General features: G+C 33.7%; 1 protein-coding gene across 2 annotated transcripts in view; it reads left to right on the forward strand.

Annotated features, from left to right (window-relative positions):
- The window catches only part of SPOP (speckle type BTB/POZ protein), a 79,134-nt gene that overhangs the window by 15,385 nt on the left and 50,222 nt on the right, over positions 1 to 13,527 (forward strand). The window contains exon 1 of one of the 2 annotated variants that reach the window (XM_074261197.1): positions 795 to 979. The exons of the other annotated variant lie outside the window; for it this stretch is intronic. The gene's annotated coding sequence lies outside the window, so the exon portion shown is untranslated. Of the gene's footprint in view, positions 1 to 794; positions 980 to 13,527 lie in introns of those variants that run through there. 2 annotated transcript variants of the gene reach the window in all.

The raw sequence follows: 13,527 nt of genomic DNA on the forward strand, positions 1-13,527 counted from the left end.
TAAAGATCTTTGTGCTTTTATACTTGTTTGTTTGTTTATTCATTCATTCATTCATTCATTCATTCATTTATTTTTTTCTCTAAGGCTGGGGTTAAATGACAGCTAGGAAGTGTTAAGTGTCTGAGACCAGATTTGAACTCAGGTCCTCCTGAATTCAGGGCTGGTGCTCTATATCCACTGTGCCACCTAGCTGCCCCCTGATACTTGTTTTTTTTAAACCATTGAATACACCATCTAATCTTTTCACATGAGTTTTCTGCCACTATCTGCCACAGTTTTAGCAGAAAAGAATTTGAATAAGTCAGTTTTCATATTAGAATTAGAAAATCATTATCATTTCCATTATAAAATGAACCAAAATGTAGTTGAGTCCAAGAAATTTTTTATTAAATGTATTGTCATAGGATTATAAATTCAAAGATGGAAGTGAGCTTAGAGTTCATCTTACACAGCCTCCACATTTTATAATACATGAATGGTAGATATTAGAAATATTTATGCAAATGATTGGACTAGTCAAAAATTCTATGAAGTCTTAAAAACTTGAAGCATCAGTTTAGTGGCCCTTAGTTTTGACAGTTGGAAAGCCAGTTATGATGGTATTATTTGCATATATGATCTTATTGGTTAACTATAAAAAAAAATTCTAATGAGTTTGGGTAGTACCCAGATAACCAATGAATATATACTTCTTGATCACAAGACTGTCTTTAGCCAATCATAAGTCATTGTTCTCTTTTATGTCATAGAAGTAGTTTGGCCATTAACTTAGCAACCCAACCAAACATCCTTTCAGTTTGCTCTTGACCACAAGAACAAGTAGAGTGTTAAATTGACTGTGTATTTTTTTTTAAGATTAGATTTTAAGTAAAGCCTTTTTTTTTTTTTTTTTTTTCCTGTTCTACTGCATCGATTCAAGAATGTTCGTGTGACACTCAAGTATAAGAAGCAGAGCAACAAGCATTTAGGGAACATCGAAGTGAGTTTTCAAGGACGTAGTCACCTCATTCTAGCTGAAACGATTTACTTGCTTCTTTAGTTATATGACTGCAGTATTTGTCACTACTGCTTTAGTAATTTTATTTGTAAGTTAGGCTTTGATCTGTTAAATTCAATCTAGTAAGAGATTTTTTTTTCTTTCTGAAATCCATTAGGCAGAACTTGCCAGAATTGGAAGACTGTTGAATTTTTTATTTGAATTGCATTCTATCTTAAAGGGTCATTTACCAGGATCATATGCCTGCCTGGTAAGGGTGTTTTCTCTTAAGTGCTCCTATTCTCTTCTACTGTCTTGGTGCTTGGTGTTAGAAATAACCAGTTTTAGCTTCAAGGTTTAGTAGAAGAAAATATGGTTGAGTTAGGAAATAATGGATTCTCTAGCTGATTCCATCACTAAAATATGTGACCTTGGGCAGGGTCATTTAACTGTTCTGGCTATGTCAGCTCTTCCAACTTAAAAATGAGAGGGCTAGGCTAGATGATCTAGATAGACCCGAGGTCTCTTCCAACTCTTAAAGGTGTGGAAACAGGAGAAAGAAGGAAAAGAACCTGAAACTAGAATAATCTATTTTGTTATTATGTGAAGGAAAGTAGTAAGAAGCTGCCAGACAAAGCTTTGACAAAAGTGAAGCACAAACTTGATATTTGCCACCTCTCACTTAAATCATCCCTTTCTAAATTCTCCATCATTCTGTTAATTTATTAATTACCTATTGTGTACAAAATGATGGATGTATGTGCTAGGATACTAGTGTTACAAAGACAAATATGTCGCATATCTTGTTCTGAAGGAACTTAAGAGTTTCATAGGGGACATATTGTATATACATGCACACACACAAAAGCTGACAAAAGAGAGAAAGAAGAGTTCAGTGCCAATTTAAAATGGGAAAGGCCACTTTTGCCTGGGAAGGTCAGGTAAAACTTTCTGGAAGATCAGGCAACTCTGAATTGGACCTTGGAGATATCCAGAAAGGCTTTAATTAATGGTGATTAGATGGTGGAAATCTATTCCAGGTGTGGGGATTAGCTGACAGTATAAACTAGGAGGAGAACAGATGCAAAGGACAATGAGTACCATTTAATTGGAATGCAGGGCACATGAAGGAAGAATAGTATGAGAAAAACCTGTTAGAGCTAGATCATATACTACATCATTTGGACTTTGCATATCTTGTTTTCCACAAGGTGTTTATTTTATAAACTGAAAACTTTCACTGAGCTCAGTGGAAAAAATTTTTTTGACCATGTGAAACCTCTGCAACATTTTATTAAAAAAAAAAAATTAGCAACTACAGAATAGTTCCAAATATAATAATTTTTCCAATTAAATACCAAAAGTAAAGTATAAAGCATATTCTCATTAAATATAAGCTTTCTTTTTATTGAATGAATGTTTTGCAACAATCAATGCAAAAAAATTTTTATGTTGCATCTTGGAACATAGAAATTGTATATACACTGGAACAGGATGACTAACACCAATTAGCTGCTTAAAATTACAACAGAGACTTTTTTCCTTTAACAAAATTGACCGTTTTCTATGTCTGTTAAAAGTCAGTGGCCAAGAATTTCGACATAGTTGTAGCAAGTGCAAATTTGCATTTTTAAAAGGAAAATTTTAGGTTGAATAATGCTATAGAAGCATTAAAACAAAAAACTTGAGAAACTAAAACCAGTACTTGATGTCAACATTCAATAACTATTTCAAAATAAAACATCACCTACATTACTTGAAATAGGAAAATAAAAATAATTTTTATCCTCCTTTCAATCTTTTCCACAAAAAAATTATGATAGACATACTTAGGTGTTGGTTATTTCTTTTGTAATATCATTAATCTGAACTACTCTGTTTAAATCCCATTTTTATTGGATTGACTATAAGTTTTGTATCTCTGAAAATGTTTTGAAATGGGTCTTTTAGAAGCATAAATGTTAGGAAAGCAATTGTAGTTTACTTTTAGATTCTGTGGCTGACTCCTTATAATTCTTTATCAGTATAAACCAGAAAGTTGGTTGTATTCAGACTTGCCAGTCAAAAACTTTGGAGTAGTCTCTGCACAAGTCTCAAAACTTCCTCTCTTAAATGTAATAGTCCTTATGGAGCATATACATAAGTCGAGACTTTATTAGAATGTTTATTTTCTATTAATACAATCATTTAGTCATTTTTGTAATTTCTGCAAACTTGTGTGCCACAATTCAAATCCAATTTAATTTATTTTCCCCAATAAATGGAATCAGGGTGATTGTTATATCATACTATACCCAAACTTCCCTTTTCAACCAAAATTCTCAATATTTCCATATCCTTTACTTACAGAAGATTTGTATGGGGTAGTCATTTTTCAGTAGCAATATTAAACTGAGATTAGAAATTAGTGGTGTGATTTGTTCACTTCCCATTTTCTAATGGTTTGTCTGTTTAACTGCTGCCTGATGTCTTCAGTGGAAACTGTTGCCATACAAAAGTTTTTGGAGAGCCTGATAAGATATAGATCTTTGCAATTAACTGGTTACCAGGGTAACTAGACTTTGCTGCTGGTAGATGCAGGAATAAAGTGAGAACAAGATGGTATCACAGGACTGCCCAAATTTTGTGAGTTTGAGAGGTGTTGTTTCTTAGTGTGGATTTATGTCTGAATTCACAAATTCCTTAAATATAGAATTCCATAATGTTAATTTAATCATCACATAATAAACTCCAAAGTTCCATTTTGGGGAACATAACATCACATAAACTCCGAAGTTTCCTTTTGGTGGACATTGTTAGGTACGTACTATAAATTTTTTTGTTGACCTAGATGGAATAATAACCTAGAGAGATAAGCAGTATTTCATTTGGCTCTCTATTTGAGAGAAGCAAAGATTCTCTCGAATGAAAGAGATGGCAGGAAAATTTGTTGTCTGGCAGAACAAGGGATTAGTTTTCCTGATGAAAGACTTTCAGTTTTTTAGAAGTACTATAAGGAAGTCTCTCTCTTACCTTATATCAAGTCTTTTCATATATATATTCCTAAGACTAGAATAATTTTTTCCTCTTAGCATAGTAGAATTGGTAATGGTGAGATTTGGCAATTGGTAATGGTGAGGCATTGGGACTGGTCACCCAGACTTATTTCTTAGTGGAATTTGCTTTAATCCCACTGGACTGTATTAAAACTTTACTGTAAACGTGTGTAAAGTCCAACTGATTTTTTTAAAAATAGTAGTACTTTTTGTTATTTTTGCAGGTAACTCAAGTGGATGGTGTTCTAGGACAGCCTTGCAATAGTTTTTTTCCTTATTGAATAGTGTTAGAGTTGGCTTTTTTTTTTTTTCAGACATATTGATAAAAAGATCATTTGGATGTTCAGAATATATGTTCTCTGAACTTACAAAGGAAATGATTTATTTATTTCCATTTATTTATTTATTTATTTGCAAGCTCCACTCAAGAAATTCCACTTGTGGCATTAGAACTTATTTAAAGAAATCTCTTGAAGCCAGATGATTATGAAATCAACAAAACCTTGTTAGACCAAGATTGTTGATCAATCTGTGTGGTGGTCTTCAGTCACATCTTCTAATGATTGCTGGAATAAATTTTTACTTGAATGGATATATAAAAATGTCATATCATGTTCATTTAATGTGTGCAAATTTTAAAGTTCTGAGCAAAAAGAGAGAAAAATAGCAAATTAAATAGTTGCAGTAATTCTGTGAATCTTTAGCTCTCTCACTTTTGATTCTTGGGTGGCTCTGTACTATGAATACCTTCCTGTGACAGGGTGGGATTCTAGAATCTTGATATCATACTTCTGACAAGCTACTCATTTCTACTTAGGATTACATTACAAAGACAAATATGTTACATATCTTGTTCTGAAGGAACTTAGAGTTTATTATGGGACATAACATGTACACAACACAAAAGCTGACAAAAGAAGAGTTCAGTGACAATTTGAAATGGGAAAGGCCACTTTTGCCTGGAAGGTCAGACAAAGGTCAGGTAAAATAAGATAATGATTTGTAGTCAGTTTTGATAGAGATACTTATAGAATATTTAGTTATCAAATAGGAGCTCAGAAGAGAGAGTAGAACTGGATAAGAATGCAAGAATCATCTGACTTAGAGATGATAATTGAACTGATAGAAAATGATGGTCAATAAATGAGAAGATAAAGAAAAGGGAAGAAGATCTAGAACTGAGATTTGAGGGAATGTTCACAGATAATATTACATATGAAGAAACAGCAGAGGAGACTGAGAAGTTAGGTAGAAGTAGACCCAAGAGAAACCAGTCATGAAAACCTAGGGGGAGAAAAGAATGTCCTAGAGAGTATGGTCAACATTGTCAAAAGGTTCAGATGGTTAGAAAAAGCCATTACAGTTCACTGGTCATATGGTATATGGAAAAGAGTTTAGAAGTTTAGAAGAGTTTAGACTTTAGAAGAGGATGAAAAATGAAAAAGACTGAGATAAATGACTTTTTCAAGATTAGCTGATTCAACCACTAAGGATATTTTCCTAAAACTCAGATCTTATCATGCCATCCCTTGCTGAATAAATTCCAGTGACTTCCTGTTGTCTCCAGAATCTAATACAAAATGTTCTGCCTGACATTCAAAGACCTTCAAAACATAGCCCCCTCCTACCTTTTCATTCTGTTTATATCTTGCTCTCCAATAGTACTTTTTTTTCTAATGACACTGGCTTTTTAGTTGTTGCACAAACAAGATACTTCCATCTCTCAGCCCCCAGGCATTTTCTCTGGTGGTTCTCCCTATCCGGAAAGCTCTCTCTCTCTCCTATTATTCTTCAAGCAAACTAAGGAATTTGTAAGATTATTATTTTTAACTTTTGTGCTGGCTGTAGAACCTATAATCCAGCTTTTATGCTTCAAGATAGGACTTTTTTGTCTCTTCAACCCAAGTTCAGTGAGTTAAAGCAAAAAACATCATGTTGATGGGAATTACAAAGATTAAGCCTCCTTCACCAAATCCTAAGACCTTCAATGATTTTGTAGCCTTTCCAATTTTATATCTCTTCTTTCTCTCTATACACTATTAGCTAACCTTTTCTCCTTTTTTTTTTTTTTTTTTTTTGCTGAGGCAGTTGGGATAAAGTGAAGTACTTGCTCAGGTCACACAGCCAAGAAGTGTTGTGTCTGAAATCAGATTTGAACGGAAGTCCTCCTAACTTCAGGGCTGTTGCTCTATCCATTATACCAACTAGCTGCCCCTCTCCCTTTGTTCTTTAAAGATATCTTGTGCTACTCCCACCTTTGCTCATACCATTCTTCCTTAGAGGAATCCATAGATTAGCTGGAAAGATGAAATCAATCGATAGGCATTATAAAGCAGCCACTTAAGATTAGCCAAGTGCTAACTTGTTCCTGGGGCAAAAGACTACAAACTAAAATAGTTCTTAACATCAAAAGAACTTTCTGTTAGAGAAAAGAAACAGTACACATTCAAGTATATAGAAAAAAATATATATTAAAGACCTGGATAGTTTGGAGGAAGAGGCAATAGTAGTTGAGAGGATTAGAAAAGGCCTCGTTTTAAGTATTACATGGGTCATCTAGGCTAACCCATACTTGAATAGGAATTGCTTTTTCTTTGTATTTCTAAGTATTAGTACAGTCCTGGCAAATCATGCTTAATATGCTTATTGATTTATTGATGACAGCATCCCTGAGAAATGGTCACACATTCCTTATTAGTTAGATAGCTCTAAAAGAGAGGAAGTTTCTGTTGTGGTAATGGTAATCATTGTTATTATATGTATTAATTCCTAGTTTTTTGTCTCCTGGGGTCAAAGACTTTTAGTCTTTGCCTTTGTCATTGCCTCTGTATTAACTTATTTCTCCTCTAGAGAGCCTTTCCTTATCCCAGACAAGAGTGATTTCTCTCTCTTTTGAATTTATATAATAGCAGAGCTGAAAATACACTTTTAATAAGAATGGGTGTTGTGTTTTATCAAATGCCTTTTCTGCATCTATTGAGATAGTCATATGGTTTTTGTTAATTTGGTTATTGATATAATCAATTATGCTAATAGTTTTCCTAACACTGAACCAGCCCTGTATTCCTGGTATAAATCTTCCTTGGTCATCGTGTATTATCTGGGGAATGATTTTCTGTAATCTTTTTGTTAATATTTTATTTAAGATTTTTGCATCAATATTCGGGAGATCTATAATTTTCTTTCTCTGTTTTCATCCTATCTGGTGTAGGTATCAGTAACCATGTCTGTGTCATAAAAGGAATTTGTTAGGAGTCCTTCTTTCCCGTTTTTTTTTTTTTTTCAAATAGTTTATATAGTATTGGAGTTAATTGTTCCTTAAATGTTTGGTAGAATTCACATGTAAATCCATCTGGTCCTGGGGATTTTTTCTTAAGGAGTTGATTAATAGCTTGTACTATTTCTTTTTCTAAAAGGGGACTAATTTAAGTAATTTATTCCCTCTTCTGTTAATCTGGGCAGTCTATATTTTTGTAGATATTCTTCCTTTCACTTAGGTTATCAAATTTATTGGCATAAAATTGGGCAAAGTGACTCCTAATTATTGCTCTAATTTCCTCTTCATTGGTGGAAAGTTCTCCCTTTTCATTTTTAAGATGAACAATTTGATTTTCCTCTTTTTCTTTCTTTCTTTCTTTTCTTTTTTTTTTCTTTCTTTCTTCTTTTTTTTTTTTTTTTTAATAGTTTTTATTTACCAGATATATGCACGGATAATTTTACAGCATTGACAATTGCCAAACCTTTTGTTCCAATTTTTCCCCTCCTTCCCCTTGCCCCAGATGGCAGGTTGACCAATACATGCTAAATATGTTAAAGTATAAAATAAGTACACTATATGTATACTTGTCCAGACAGTTGTTTTGCTGTACAAAAAGAATAGGACTTTGAGATAATGTACAATTAGCCTGTGAAAGAAATAAAAAATGCAGGTGGACAAAAATAGAGGGATTGGGAATTCTTATGTAGCGGTTCATAGTCATCTCCCAGAGTTCTTTTGCTGGGTGTAGCTGGTTCAGTTCATTACTGCTCTATTGGAACTGATTTGGTTCATCTCATTGTTGAAGATGGCCACGTCCATCAGAATTGATCTTCATATATAGTATTGTTATTGAAGTATATAATGATCTCTTGGTCCTGCTCATTTCACTCAAAATCAGTTCATGTACGTTTCTCCAGGCCTTTCTGAAATCATCCTGCTGGTCATTTCTTACAGAACAATAATATTCCATAGTATTCATATACCACAATTCAGCCATTCTCCAATTGATAGGCAGTTTCCAGTTTCTGGCCACTAAGAGGGCTGCCAGAAACATTCTTGCACATATAGGTCCTTTTCCCTTCTTTAAGATCTCTTTGGGATATAAGCCCAGTAGTAACACATAGTTTCAATTTCTTCATCTGAGAATTTTCTGTTCATATCCTTTGACCATTTATCAATTGGAGAATGGCTTGATTTCTCCCCCTTCCCCCCCAGGCTGGGGTTAAGTGACTTGCCCAGGGTCACACAGCTAGAAAGTATTAAGTGTCTGAGACCAGATTTGAACTTGTGTCCTCCAGAATTCAGGGCTGGTACTCTATCCACTGCGCCACCTAGCTGCCCCCTTGATTTCTTATAAATTAGAGTCAATTCTCTATATATTTTGGAAATGAGGCCTTTATCAGAACTGTTTTCCCAGTTTATTGCTTCCCTTCTAATCTTGTCTGCATTAGTTTCGTTTGTACAAAAACTTTTCAATTTGATATAATCAAAATTTTCTACTTTGTGATCAATAATGATCTCTAGTTCTTCTTTGGTCATAAATTCGTTCCTTTTCCACAGGTCTGAGAGGTAAATTATCCTATGTTCCTCTAATTTGTTTATAATCTCATTCTTTATGCCTAGGTCATGAACCCATTTTGACCTGATTTTGGTGTATGGTGTTAAGTCAATGCCTAGTTTCTGCCATACTAATTTCCAATTTTCCCAGCAATTTTTGTCAAACATTGAGTTCTTATCTCAAAAGCTGGGGTCTTTGGGTTTGTACTGACAGTTATTTTAAATGGAATTTCTTTTTGTATCTCTTGCTGTAGGATTGTGTTGGTAATGTATAAAAATACTGATGATTTATATGGATTTATTTTGTATCCTGCAACTTTGCTAAAATTGTGGATTCTTTCTAATCATTTTTTTGTTGATTCTCTAGTGTTCTTTAAATATATCATCATATCTGCAAAGAGTGATAATTTGATTTCCTCATTACCTACTCTAATTCCTTGGGAGTTTGTTTTTCTTAGTTGAAAAATTAAAATTTTATTAAAGGATAAAAAGGAAAGCTAGAAATCTTAGTTTAAGTCCATTTTATGTCAGATTCCCATCTATGGTTTCCCTCAGCATTTTTAATCTTCATTTTAGGAACTGCAGATATTTAAACTTACTAAACACTAGCCTACTAAGGTTTGTTTGTTTTTGTATCTTGCGTACCTGATCTGTTCGATTGTTCAAGTTCTGTATTTTAAAACCAGTACCAAATCAATCTAGATCAAAGCTTCTTAAACTGTGGGTTACCACCCAATTGGGGAACTAAATGTGGATGTTGTGAAAAATTTGGCAATAGTAAATCTTTCTGAACGTGCAGTGACCAAAATTAACTCAAAATCAAATGCAAAATGAATCTGAGGTGTCTGTGGCAGTGCTCGTCCATGTTGCATCGCACAACTTCATTGTAGCCATGATTCTGAATACACAACGCACACATTTTGCACTTTTTATGCATGAAAGCTGTCAGAAACGCCTTAATTCATATTTGAAGCAGGGTCACAAGTGAAAATAATTTAAGAAGCCTTGATCTAGATGATGGTTTTTGTAGCATAGTTTGAGAACTGATACTGCCAATGCCCCTCCCCCTTCCTTTCCACTTTTTGTTCATTATTTCCTTTGAGACTTTTGGCCTTTTGTTATTCCATGTGAATTTTATTATTTTTTCTAATTCTGTGAAGTGTTACTTTGGTACCATGTTCTCTTAGTTGCCAATTTTCCCAAAGTCCCAAATTCCTCTCTTCATCTTTCTTGACCTCTGCACCATTTGACACTATTGGTCACCTTCTCTTAAATACTCTTTCCTCTCTAGAGTTTTGTGACACTGTTTACTCCTCATTCTTCTACTTATTTAATTGATCTTCTCATTTTATTTTGCTGGATCATCTTCTAGGTTTATTCATACTAACCATGGATCTCTCTCCTAAGATTTTGACCTGCTCTTTGTTTTGTGTTATTTTTTGTGATCTTACCAGCTTTCATGAGTTCTATTATCAGGGTTCCTGATCTCCTGAGTTCCAGTCTCACATCACTAACTGGTTCTTGAACATCTCAAACTGGTTACCTTTTCTTCCAAATGCTCCTCTCTTTCTAACTTACTGTCATTGTTAAGGATATCACCACATTCTTTGTACTACTTCTTTACTCCTCACTTTCTCTAATATCATATTTTTATTTCTATCTTCACAATTCCATGTGTCTCCTAAGGGTTTGACCTGTGCTCTGTTTTGTATTATTTTTCTTCGTGATTTCACCAGCTTTCATGAGTTCATTATTAGGGTTCTGATCTCCTGAGTTATAGTCTCACATCATTAACTGCTTCTTGAATATCTCAAACTGGTTATCTTCCAAATGCTCCCCTCTTTCTAACTTACTGTCAGTTAAGGATATCACCACATTCTCTGTATTGCTTCTTGACTCCTCACTTTCTCTAACACCACATATCTAATTTCTTAGTAAGTCTTTATTTCTACCTTCAGAATTCCATCCCTCTCTCTTTCCTTCCCTCTCCCCATTCAAAATTCTTTGAATACTGGAATCATACTTTTGCCTTCTCTGGCCTCAAGTCCCATAAAAATGTAAGACACATTTCCCAACCTTCTTAATTCATCATTTTTTATTTATCAAATCTATAACTTGCTTTGTGTATGTTTTGCTTGCACATTGTCTTTTTCATTAGATTGTAAGCTTGTTGGGGGCATCTAGGTGGCTCAGTGGATAGAGCACCAGCCTTGAATTCAGGAGGACCCAAGTTCAAATCTGGTCTCAGATACTTAACACTTCCTAGCTGTGTGACCCTGGGCAAATCACTTAACCCCAGCCTCAAAAAAAAAAAAAAAAAAAAAGATTGTAAGCTTGTTGAGAGTAGGGATCATGTCTTTTACCTGTATTTGTATCTCTGGTGCACTTAGCTTGATCCCTGGTTAGGTTCTTAATAATAATATTAATAATAACATGTTAGGTTCTTAATAATATTTATTGATGAATCACCTTAATTTGTATCCCCAGTTAGTAGCACAGTACCCTGGCACATTGTAAATGCTTTATAATGCTTGTTGATCAGAATTTGAAAAAAGAATATTGAAATTGTTTTTATATGTAATTGGGAAAAATATTAAATTTTAAAAATGCCATTTGACTAATTGAGCAATTGATAGAAGGGTTGTCCCAGAAATTATATATTCCACAGAACCCTGTACACAGTGGAAATCAATTAAACAATTTTAACAATTAAAATGTTATTATGGGTCCTAGCAAAAAGAAAAAGATAATTGGAAAATAGAACAAAGAGGACTTCTAGCATTTTAAAAAACTTCAATCAGACATTGAAAATCTACTACATGCAAGACACTATTGAGAAATAAAATAGACCCTACTCTTAAAAAGCTTACCTTTTATCAAGTATGAGGTAAATATGAAAGAATAACAATTATACACTAATAATTACAAGACATGTTACAGAATGATGATCATACAAAGAAGAGATGGAAAGTCCTGTAAGAAATTTGAACAGGAATGATTGCTTCCTGTTGGGTTACCTGCATCTTGTGTTCCTGCATGTTAAACAATTTTATTACTAAGATTTCTAAATACCATAATAAATTCCCATATTACTACATTTTTAAAGATTGATGTTCATTTGTCATCCTAGCAAATTTTTTTGTTTGTTAATGTCATCAAGGAACACCTGATCCCAAGTATGCAGTAGATTCTGGAAATAGTGTTGAAAGGGACCATAGACATTATCTAGTTCAAAGCTTCCTAAACTGTGGGGTTTGGATCATGAAAAATTTGGCAACAGGAAATGTTTTCTGAATGCAACAACGAGAAATTAATTCAAAATCAAATGCAAAATGAATCTGAAGTATTTCTAGCAATGCTTACCCATGTTTCATCACATGACTTCACTGCAACCTTGGTTCTGTACACACAATATGTATACTTTGCATTATTCATGTATGAACTCTGCCAGAAACACCTCAACTCAGATTCTACATGGTGGGGGGGGGGTGTCACATTTTTTTAGTGAAAAGGAAGAGATCGTAAATAGAAAAAGCTTAAGAAGCCTACATGTAGTTCAAGAAGGTTGTCACTTGAAATAACAATGTCTTTATTAATATACATACAATAGAGGGAACTTAATTAATATTTTAAAAGTTTGAGCATGGTATAATGGGAAACTACAAGATTGAGATTCACAAGAGCAGGGTTTTTTCCCTAGCTCTACTGCACACTATAATTATGTGAACTTGAGTATATTACTTCATTTCTATGAAGGTTCAGAGTTTTATCTTCTAATAAAATGCAAGCTCCTTATGAGCAGGGGGATGATTTGTGATTTTGATTTTGCATGCCCAGTTTCTTGCGTAGGGCCTAGCATATATAGTAGATATTTATTAATTGATTGATTGATCTGTAAAATGAAGAGATTAGACTAGATGATCTCTAAGGTTCTTACGAGTTCTAATGCTATTCAAGTTTGAACTATTTCCATCAGTAAAGATCTATTTTTGAACTGAAATATAATGGATAAATAATTTAGAGGATTAAATGACTTTGAGCTATCTAAGCACATAGCTACTTTATTTTTATTTTTTTTTAATTTTTATTTTATTTTATAATTATAAGTTTGTTTTTGTTTTTTTTTTTTTGACAGTACATATGCATGGGTAATTTTTTACAACATTATCCCTTGCACTTACTTCTATTCAGATTTTTTTCCCTTCCTCCCCCAACCCCCTCCCCCAGATGGCAGGCAGTCTTGTACATGTTAAATATATTACAGTATATTCTAGATACAATATATGTGTGTAGAACCGAATTTCTTGTTGCACAGGAAAAATTGGATTCAGAAGGTAAAAATAACAGTTTACACTCATTTCCCATTGTTCCTTTTCTGGATGTAGTTGATTCTGTCCATCATTAATCAATTGGAATTGGATTAGCTCTTCTCTATGTTGAAGATATCCACTTCCATCAACATACATCCTCGTATAGTATCATTGTTGAAGTGTATAATGATCTTCTGGTTCTGCTCGTTTCACTTAGCATCAATTGATGTAAATCTCTCCAAGCCTCTCTGTATTTCTCCTGTTGGTCATTTCTTACAGAACAATAATATTCCATAACATTCATATACCATAATTTACCCAACCATTCTCCAATTGATGGACATCCATTCATCTTCCAGCTTCTAGCCACTGTGAAAAGGGCTGCCACAA

This window comes from Sminthopsis crassicaudata, chromosome 4 (genome assembly GCF_048593235.1).
Source record: "Sminthopsis crassicaudata isolate SCR6 chromosome 4, ASM4859323v1, whole genome shotgun sequence".
Taxonomy (NCBI): domain Eukaryota; kingdom Metazoa; phylum Chordata; class Mammalia; order Dasyuromorphia; family Dasyuridae; genus Sminthopsis; species Sminthopsis crassicaudata.